Genomic DNA, 11,820 nt, shown 5'->3' with positions numbered 1-11,820 from the left:
TCACTTATATTATTTTGAGAGTCTTTTAGAACAGCATGGTAATTTGCTTTGGTTGAAATTAGTCCTAATATAATAGGCATCTAAGATAGGTATAATAAAAACGATCATATTAAGTGCATTGAATACTATGAGAAGTTTGATACTTGATGATTGTTTTGAGATATGGAGATAGTGATATTAAAGTTGTGCTAGTTGATTAATTGTGAAATTAAGAAATACTTGTGTTGAAGTTTGCAAGTCCCGTAGCATGCACGTATGGTAACCGTTGTGTAACAAATTTGAAACATGAAGTGTTCTTTGAGTGTCATCCTTTGTGTGGAGGACAGGGGCGCGCGATGGTTAACTCCTACCAAGCTCCCCCCTAGGATCATGCGTGTAGTGGTTGGTTTTGATGACTTGTAGATTTTTGCAATAAGTATGTGAGTTCTCTATGACTAATGTTGAGTCCACGGATTATACGCACTCTCACCCTTCCATCATTGCTAGCCTCTTCGGTGACGTGCATTGCCCTTTCTCACCTTGAGAGTTGGTGCAAACTTCGCCGGTGCATCCAAACCCCGTGATACGATACGCTCTATCACACATAAACCTCCTTATATCTTCCTCAAAACAGCCACCATACCTACCTATCATGGCATTTCCATAACCATTCTGAGATATATTGCCATGCAACTTTTCACCGTTTCGTTTATTATGACATGCTTCATCATTGTCATATTGCCATGCATGATCATGTAGTTCACATCGTATTTGTGGCAAAGCCACCCTGCATAACTTATCATACATGTCACTCTTGATTCATTTCCCATCCCGGTACACCACCGGAGGCATTCATATAGAGTCATATTTTGTTCTAGTATCGAGTTGTAATCCTTGAGTTGTAAATGAATAGAAGTGTGATGATCATCACTAGAGCATTGTCCCAAAAAAAGAGAAATGCCAATAAAAAAAGAAGGCCCAAAAAAAGAGAAATAAAAAAGGGGACAATGCTACTATCTTTTTTTCCACACTTGTGCTTCAAAGTAGCACCATGATCTTTATGATAGAGAGTCGCTTGTTTTGTCACTTTCATATACTAGTGGGAATTTTTCATTATAGAACTTGGCTTGTATATTCCAACAATGGGATTCCTCAAATGCCCTAGGTCTTCGTGAGCAAGCAAGTTGGATGCACACCCACTTAGTTTCTTATGTTGAGCTTTCATACATTTATAGCTCTAGTGCATCCGTTGCATGGCAATCCCTACTCACTCACATTGATATCTATTGATGGGCATCTCCATAGCCCGCTGATACGCCTAGTTGATGTGAGACTATCTTCTCTTTTTTGTCTTATCCACACAACCCCCATCATCATATTCTATTCCACCCATAGTGCTATGTCCATGGCTCACGCTCATGTATTGCGTGAAGATTGAAAAAGTTTGAAAATTCTTAAGTATGAAACAATTGCTTGGCTGAAACTAGGGTTGTGCATGATTTGAATATTTTGTGTGACGAAGATGGGACATGGCCAAACTATATGATTTTGTAGGGATAAACTTACTTTGGCCATGTTATTTTGAGAAGACATAATTGCTTAGTTAGTATGCTTGAAGTATTATTATTTTTATGTGAATATTAAACTTTTATCTTGAATCTTTCGGATCTGAATATTCATGCCACAATAAAGAAAATTACATTGAGAAATATGCTAGGTAGCATTCCACATCAAAAATTCTGTTTTTATCATTTACCTACTCGAGGACGAGCAGGAATTAAGCTTGGGGATGCTTGATGCGTCTCCAACGTATCTATAATTTTTGATATTTCCATGCTATTATATTATCTGTTTTAGATGTTTAATGGTCTTTACTATACACTTTTATATTATTTTTGGGACTAACCTATTAACCGGAGGCCCAGCCCAAATTGCTGTTTTTTTGCCTATTTCAGTGTTTCGCAGAAAAGGAATAGCAGACGGAGTCCTAACGGAATGAAACCTTCGGGAACGTGATTTTCGGAACAAACGTGATCCAGAGGACTTGGAGTGGACGTCAAGCAATCAACGAGGAGGCCACGAGGCAAGGAGGCGCGCCTGCCCCCCAGGGCGCGCCCCCCACCCTTGTGGGCCCCTCGTAGCTCCACCGACCTACTTCTTCCTCCTATATATACCTACGTACCCCGAAAACATCCAGGAGCACCACGAAACCCTATTTCCACCGCTGCAACCTTCTGTACCCGTGAGATCCCATCTTGGGGCCTTTTCCGGCGCTCCGCCGGAGGGGGCATTGATCACGGAGGGCTTCTACATCAACACCATAGCCTCTCCGATGATGTGTGAGTAGTTTACCTCAGACCTTCGGGTCCATATTTATTAGCTAGATGGCTTCTTATCTCTCTTTGGATCTCAACACAAAGTTCTCCTCGATTCTCTTGGAGATCTATTTGATGTAATCTTCTTTTGCGGTGTGTTTGTCGAGATCTGATGAATTGTGGGTTTATGATCAAGATTATCTATGAACAATATTTGAATCTCCTCTGAATTCTTTTATGTATGATTGGTTATCTTTGCAAGTCTCTTTGAATTATCAGTTTGGTTTGGCCTACTAGATTGATCTTTCTTGCAATGGGAGAAGTGCTTAGGTTTGGGTTCAATCTAGCGGTGCTCGATCCCAGTGACAGAAAGGGAAACGACACGTATTGTATTGTTGCCGTCGAGGATAAAAAGATGGGGTTTATATCATATTGCTTGAGTTTATCCCTCTACGTCATGTCATCTTGCTTAAAGTGTTACTCTGTTCTTATGAACTTAATACTCTAGATGCATGCTGGATAGCGGTCGATGTGTGGAGTAATAGTAGTAGATGTAGGCAGGAGTCGGTCTACTTGTCACGGACGTGATGCCTATATATATGATCATGCCTAGATATTCTCATAACTATGCTCAATTCTATCAATTGCTTGACAGTAATTTGTTCACCCACTATAATACTTATGCTATCTTGAGAGAAGCCACTAGTGAAACCTATGGCCCCTGGGTCTATTTTCCATCATATTAATCTTCCAACAACTAGCAATTTCTGTTACCGTTTATTTTGCTTTCTTTACTTTTAGTCTTTATCATTAAAATACCAAAAATATTATCTTATCATCTCTATCAGATCTCACTTTTGCAAGTGGTCGTGAAGGGATTGACAACCCCTTTATCGCGTTGGTTGCAAGGTTCTTATTTGTTTGTGTAGGTACGAGGGACTTGAGCGTGGCCTCCTACTGGATTGATACCTTGGTTCTCAAAAACTGAGGGAAATACTTACGCTACTTTGCTGCATCACCCTTTCCTCTTCAAGGGAAAACCAACGCTGTGCTCAAGAGGTAGCAAGAAGGATTTCTGGCACCGTTGCCGGGGAGTCTAAGCACAAGTCAAGACATACCAAGTACCCATCACAAACTCTTATCCCTCGCATTACATTATTTGCCATTTGCCTCTCGTTTTCCTCTCCCCCACTTCACCCTTGCCGTTTTATTTGCCCTCTTTTCCGTTTGCCTCTTTTCTCGCCGCTTCTTGTGTGCTTGTGTGTTGGATTGCTTGCTTGTCATGGTGGCTCAAGACAATACTAAATTGTGTGACTTTTGCAATACCAACAACAATGATTTCCTTAGCACTCCGATTGCTCCTCTTACCGATGTTGAATCTTGTGAAATTAATGTTGCTTTGTTGAATCTTGTCATGAAAGATCAATTCACCGGCCTTCCTAGTGAAGATGCCGCTACCCATCTAAATAACTTTGTTGATTTGTGTGATATGCAAAAGAAGAAAGATGTGGACAATGATATTGTTAAATTGAAGCTATTTCCGTTTTCGCTTAGAGATCGCGCTAAAACTTGGTTTTTGTCTTTCCCTAAAAATAGTATTGATTCTTGGAATAAGTGCAAAGATGCTTTTATCTCTAAGTATTTTCCTCCCGCTAAGATCATCTCTCTTAGAAACGATATTATGAATTTTAAGCAACTTGATCATGAACATGTTGCACAAGCTTGGGAGATGATGAAATTAATGATACGTAATTGCCCTACTCATGGTTTGAATTTGTGGATGATTATACAAAAAATTTATGCCGGATTGAATTTTGCTTCTAGAAATCTTTTAGGTTCGGCCGCGGGAGGCACTTTTATGGAAATCACTTTAGGAGAAGCTACTAAACTCCTAGATAATATTATGGTTAATTATTCTCAATGGCACACTGAAAGATCTACTAGTAAAAAGGTTCACGCGATTGAAGAAATTAATGTTTTGAGTGGAAACATGGATGAACTTATGAAATTGTTTGCTAATAAGAGTGTTTCTTCTGATCCTAATGATATGCATTTGTCTACTTTGATTGAGAATAATAATGAATCTATGGATGTGAATTTTGTTGGTAGGAATAATTTTGGTAACAACGCGTATAGAGGAAACTTTAATCCTAGGCCGTTCCCTAGTAATTCCTCTAATAATTATGGTAATTCCTACAACTATTCTTATGGAAATTTCAATAAGTTTCCCTCTGAATTTGAGACTAGTGTTAAAGATTTTATGAATTCACAAAAGAATTTCAACACCTTGCTTGAAGAAAAATTGCTTAAGGTTGATGAATTGGCTAGGACCGTGGATAGAATTTCTCTTGATGTTGATTCATTGAAGCTTAGATCTATTCCACCTAAGCATGATATCAATGAGTCTCTCAAAGCCATGAGAATTTCCATTGATGAGTGCAAAGAAAGAACCGCTAGAATGCGTGCTAAGAAAGATTACTTTGTAAAGAGGTGTTCTTCTAGTTTTTATGAGAATAAAGATGAAGATCTAAAAGTTATTGATGTGTCTCCTATTAAATCTTTGTTTTGCAATATGAATCTTGATAATTATGGGACTTGAGATGAGTCAACTTTAGTTAAAAGCCGTCCCAATAATTCGGAGTTTTTAGATCTTGATGCAAAAATTGGTAAAAGTGGGATTGAAGAGGTCAAAACTTTAGATAGCATTGAACCCACTATTTTGGATTTCAAGGAATTTAACTATGATAATTGCTCTTTAATAGATTGTATTTCCTTGTTGCAATCCGTGCTAAATTCTCCTCATGCTTATAGTCAAAATAAAGCCTTTACTAAACATATCGTTGATGCTTTGATGCAATCTTATGAAGAAAAACTTGAGTTGGAAGTTTCTATCCCTAGAAAACTTTATGATGAGTGGGAACCTACAATTAAAATTAAAATTAAAGATCATGAATGCTATGCTTTGTGTGATTTGGGTGCTAGTGTTTCCACGATTCCAAAAACTTTGTGTGATTTGCTAGGTTTCCGTGAATTTGATGATTGCTCTTTAAACTTGCACCTTGCGGATTCCACTATCAAGAAACCTATGGGAAGAATTAATGATGTTCTTATTGTTGCAAATAAGAATTATGTGCCCATCGATTTTATCGTTCTTGATATAGATTGCAATCCTTCATGTCTTATTATTCTTGGTAGACCTTTCCTTAGAACGATTGGTGCAATTATTGATATGAAGGAAGGGAATATTAGATTCCAATTTCCGTTAAGGAAAGGCATGGAACACTTCCCTAGAAAGAAGATTAAATTACCTTACGAATCCATTATGAGGGCCACTTATGGGTTGCCTACCAAAGATGGCAATACTTAGATCTATCCTTGTTGTTATGCCTAGCTAGGGGCGTTAAACGATAGCGCTTGTTGGGAGGCAACCCAATTTTATTTTTGTTTCTTTCTTTTTGGTTCTGTTTAGTAATAAATAATTCATCTAGCCTCTGGTTAGATTCGTTTTTGTGTTTTAATTAGTGTTTGTGTCAAGTAAAACCTTTAGGATAACCTACGGTGATAGTTATTTGATCTTGCTGTAAAAAACAGAAACTTTGCGCGCACGAGATTAGTTTTCATAAATCACAGAAACGTGCTTTTCAGTTGATTATTTTTGCAGTAGATCAACAAACAAATTACCTAGGACTTCCTAATTTGGTAGAAGTTTTTAGGTTCCAGAAGTTTGCGTTAGATACAGATTACTACAGACTGTTCTGTTTTTAACAGATTCTGTTTTTCGTGTGTTGTTTGCTTATTTTGATGAATCTATGGCTAGTAAAAGAGCTTATAAACCACAGAGAAGTTGGAATACAGTAGGTTTAACACCAATATAAATAAATAATGAGTTCAATACAGTACCTTATAGTGGTGGTTTGTTTTATTTCGCTAACGGAGCTTATGAGATTTTCTGTTGAGTTTTGTGTTGTGAAGTTTTAAAGTTTTGGGTAAAGATTTGATGGATTATGGAACAAAGAGTGGCAAGAGCCTAAGCTTGGGGATGCCCAAGGCACACCAAGGTAAAATTCAAGGAGAACCAAAAGCCTAAGCTTGGGGATGCCCCGGAAGGCATCCCCTCTTTTGTCTTCATCTATCGGTAACTTTACTTGGGCCTATATTTTTATTCACCACATGATATGTGTTTTGCTTGGAGCGTCTTGTATTATTTGAGTCTTTACTTTTTAGTTTACCACAATCATCCTTGCTGTACACACCTTTTGAGAGAGACACACATGATTGGAATTTATTAGAATACTCTATGTGCTTCACTTATATCTTTTGAGCTATATAGTTTTTGCTCTAGTGCTTCACTTATATCTTTTAGAGCACGGTGGTGGTTTTATTTTATAGAAATTATTGATCTCTCATGCTTCACTTATATTATTTTGAGAGTCTTTTAGAACAGCATGGTATTTTTCTTTGGTTGAAATTAGTCATAATATAATAGGCATCCAAGATAGGTATAATAAAAACTATCATATAAAGTGCATTGAATACTATGAGAAGTTTGATACTTGATGATTATTTTGAGATATGGAGATAGTGATATTAAAGTAGTGCTTGTTGAGTAATTGTGAAATTGAGAAATACTTGTGTTGAAGTTTGCAAGTCCCGTAGCATGCACGTATGGTAACCGTTGTGTAACAAATTTGAATCATGAAGTGTTCTTTGAGTGTCATCCTTTGTGTGGAGGTCGGGGGCGCGCAATGGTTAACTCCTACCAACCTCCCCCCTAGGAGCATGCGTGTAGTGCTTGGTTTTGATGACTTGTAGATTTTTGCAATAAGTATGTGAGTTCTTTATGACTAATGTTGGGTCCATGGATTATACGCACTCTCACCCTTCCATCATTGCTAGCCTCTTCGGTACCGTGCATTGCCCTTTCTCACCTTGAGAGTTGGTGCAAACTTCGCCGGTGCATCCAAACCCCGTGATATGATACGCTCTATCACACATAAACCTCCTTATATCTTCCTAAAAACAGCCACCATACCTACCTATCATGGCATTTCCATAGCCATTCTGAGACATATTGCCATGCAACTATCCACCGTTTCATTTATTATGACACGCTTCATCATTGTCATATTGCCATGCATGATCATGTAGTTGACATCGTATTTGTGGCAAAGCCACCATGCATAACTTCATACATGTCACTCTTGATTCATTGCCCATCCCGGTACACCGCCGGAGGCATTCATTTAGAGTCATATTTTGTTCTAGTATCGAGTTGTAATCATTGATTTGTAAATGAATAGAAGTGTGATCATCATCATTCATAGAGCATTGTCCCAAAAAAAAGGGGGAGGCCAATTAAAAAAATAAAGAAGGCCCAAAAAAATAAAGAAAATAAAAAGGGGACAATGCTACTATCTCTTTTTCCACACTTGTGCTTCAAAGTAGCACCACGATCTTTATGATAGAGAGTCTCTTGTTTTGTCACTTTCATATACTAGTGGGAATTTTTCATTATAGAACTTGGCTTGTATATTCCAACAATGGGCTTCCTCAAATGCCCTAGGTCTTCGTGAGCAAGCAAGTTGGATGCACACCCACTTAGTTTCATTTGTTGAGCTTTCATATATTTATAGCTCTAGTGCATCCGTTGCATGGCAATCCCTACTCACTCACATTGATATCTATTGATGGGCATCTCCATAGCCCGTTGATACGCCTAGTTGATGTGAGACTATCTTCTCCTTTTTGTCTTCTACACATAACCCCCATTATCATATTCTATTCCACCCATAGTGCTATGTCCATGGCTCACGCTCATGTATTGCGTGAAATTTGAAAAAGTTTGAAAATTCTTAAGTATGAAACAATTGCTTGGCTGAAACCGGGGTTGTGCATGATTTGAATATTTTGTGTGACAAAGATGGGACATAGCCAAACTATATGATTTTGTAGGGATGAACTTACTTTGGCCATGTTATTTTGAGAAGACATAATTGCTTAGTTAGTATGCTTGAAGTATTATTACTTTTATGTCAATATTAAACTTTTATCTTGAATCTTTTGGATCTGAACATTCATGCCACAATAAAGAAAATTACATTGAGAAATATGCTAGGTAGCATTCCACATCAAAAATTCTGTTTTTATCATTTACCTACTCAAGGGCGAGCAGGAATTAAGCTTGGGGATGCTTGATACGTCTCCAACGTATCTATAATTTTTTATTGTTCCATGCTATTATATTATCTGTTTTGGATGTTTAATGGGCTTTACTATACACTTTTATATTATTTTTGGGACTAACCTATTAATCGGAGGCCCAGCCCAAATTGTTCTTTTTTGCCTATTTTAGTGTTTCGCAGAAAAGGAATATCAAACGGAGTCCAAATGGAATGAAACCTTCGGGAACATGATTTTCGGAACAAACGTGATCCAGAGGACTTGGAGTGGACGTCAAGCAATCAACGAGGAGGCCACGAGGCAGGGAGGCGCGCCTGCCCCCCTTGGCGTGCCCCCCACCCTTGTGGGCCCCTCGTAGCTCCACCGACCTACTTCTTCCTCCTATATATACCTACGTACCCCGAAAACATCCAGGAGCACCACGAAACCCTATTTCCACCACCGCAACCTTCTGTACCCGTGAGATCCCATCTTGGGGCCTTTTCCGGCGCTCCGCCGGAGGGGGCATTGATCACGGAGGGCTTCTACATCAACACCATAGCCTCTCCGATGATGTGTGAGTAGTTTACCTCAGACCTTCGGGTCCATAGTTATTAGCTAGATGGCTTCTTCTCTCTCTTTGGATCTCAATACAAAGTTCTCCTCAATTCTCTTGGAGATCTATTTGATGTAATCTTCTTTTGCGGTGTGTTTGTCGAGATCCGATGAATTGTGGGTTTATGATCAAGATTATCTATGAACAATATTTGAATCTCCTCTGAATTCTTTTATGTATGATTGGTTATCTTTGCAAGTCTCTTCGAATTATCAGTTTGGTTTGGCCTACTAGATTGATCTTTCTTGCAATGGGAGAAGTGCTTAGCTTTGGGTTCAATCTTGCGGTGCTCGATCCCAGTGACAGAAAGGGAAACGACACGTATTGTATTGTTGCCATCGAGGATAAAAAGATGGGGTTTATATCATATTGCTTGAGTTTATCCCTCTGCATCATGTCATCTTGCTTAAAGCGTTACTCTGTTCTTATGAACTTAATACTCTAGAATCATGATGGATAGCGGTCGATGTGTGGAGTAATGGTAGTAGATGCAGGCAGGAGTCGGTCTACTTGTCGCGGACGTGATGCCTATATAACTGATCATGCCTAGATATTCTCATAACTATGCTCAATTCTATCAATTGCTCGAAAGTAATTTGTTCACCCACCGTAATACTTATGCTATCTTGAGAGAAGCCACTAGTGAAACCTATGGCCCCCGGGTCTATTTTCCATCATATTAATCTTCCAACAACTAGCAATTTCTATTACCGTTTATTTTGCTTTCTTTACTTTTAGTCTTTATCATAAAAATACCAAAAATATTATCTTATAATCTCTATCAGATCTCACTTTTGCAAGTGGCCGTGAAGGGATTGACAACCCCTTTATCGCGTTGGTTGCAAGGTTCATATTTGTTTGTGTATGTACGAGGGACTTGAGCGTGTCCTCCTACTGGATTGATACCTTGGTTCTCAAAAACTGAGGGAAATACTTACGCTACTTTGCTGCATCACCCTTTCCTCTTCAAGGGAAAACCAACGCTGTGCTCAAGAGGTAGCAACTCTCCCCTCTCGTTGCTATGCATCACCATGATATTGCGTGTGCGTAGGAATTTTTTTGAAATTACTACGTTCCCTAACAGTGGCATCCGAGCCAGGTTTATGCGTAGATGTTATATGCACGAGTAGAACACAAGTGAGTTGTGGGCGATTGAAAGGATCGAGAAGAGGTGTCTAGAGGGGGGGTGATTAGACACTAAGTGAGAAAAGGTGCAGTTTTTAACTACTTTAAGTTTAAGTGGAGTTTAGGCACAAGTTTAACAATCACAATACATATCAAGCAAGCATGCAAAGAGTATATGAGCAGAGGAAAGTAAAGCATGCAATTTGCAAGGATGTAAAGGGATGGGATTGGAGTGTGCAAACGCAATTTGGAGACACGGAGATTTTTGAGCCGTGGTTCCGATAGGTGGTGCTATTGTACATCCACGTTGATGGAGACTTCAACCCACGAAGGGTAACGGCTGCGTGAGTCCACGGAGGGCTCCACCCATGAAGGGTCCATGAAGAAGCAACCTTGTCTATCCCACCATGGCCGTCGCCCACGAAGGACTTGCCTCACTAGGGTAGATCTTTACGAAGTAGGCGATCTCCTTGCCCTTACAAACTCCTTGGTTCAACTCCACAATCTTGTCGGAGGCTCCCAAGTGACACCTAGCCAATCTAGGAGACACCACTCTCCAAGAAGTAACAAATGGTGTGTTGATGATGAACTCCTTGCTCTTGCTTCAAATGATAGTCTCCCCAACACTCAACTCTCTCTCACAGGATTTGGATTTGGTGGAAAGAAGATTTGAGTGGAAAGCAACTTGGGGAAGGCTAGAGATCAAGATTCATATGGTAGGAATGGAATATCTTGGTCTCAACACAAGTGTAGGTGGTTCTCTCTCAGAAAATGTATGTTGGAAGTGTAGGCACATTCTGATGGCTCTCTCCACGAATGAAGAGTGGGTGGAGGGGTATATATAGCCTCGACACAAAATCTAACCGTTACACACAACTTACCAATCTCGGTGGGACCGAATCGTGAAACTCGGTCAGACTGATTTAGCAAATAATGTGACCGTTAGGATTTTCAGTGGGACCGACATGACAACTCGGTAGGACCGATATGATTAGGGTTAGGGCATAACGTAATCTCGGTGAGACCGATTACTCAAAATCGGTGAGACCGATTTTGCTAGTAAGCTAACCAGAGAGTTGGTCAGGCAAACTCGGTGGGATCGATTCGCTCATCTCGGTGAGACCGAAATGTTATGAAAAGGAAACAGAGAGTTTACATTGTAATCTCGGTAGGACCGATTACGCAAACTCGGTGAGACCGATTTTGGTAATGGACATGCACAGAGAGATTACAATCCCATCTCGGTGAGACCGAGATCCCTATCAGTGAGACCGATTTGCCTAGGGTTTGTGGCAGTGGCTATGACATCTGAACTCGGTGGTGCCGGATAAAAAGAATCGGTGGGGCCGAGTTGGACTTTTGGTTTGGGTCAAATGTGGATGTGAGAAGGTAGTTGAGGGCTTTGGAGCATATCACTAAGCACTTTGAGCAAGCAAGCCATTAAGCAACACCTCATCCCCTCCTGATAGTATTGGCTTTTCCTATAGACTCAATGTGATCTTGGATCACTAAAATAGAAAATGTAGAGTCTTGTTCTTGGAGCTTGAGCCAATCCTTTTGTCCTTGGCATCTTGAAGGGGTTCCACATCCTCTAGTCCATGCCACTTCATTGTTGAACTTATCTGA

This window comes from Aegilops tauschii, chromosome 5 (assembly GCF_002575655.3).
Source record: "Aegilops tauschii subsp. strangulata cultivar AL8/78 chromosome 5, Aet v6.0, whole genome shotgun sequence".
In the NCBI taxonomy this organism is placed as follows: domain Eukaryota; kingdom Viridiplantae; phylum Streptophyta; class Magnoliopsida; order Poales; family Poaceae; genus Aegilops; species Aegilops tauschii.
Note: the sequence above shows the minus strand (reverse complement) of the source record.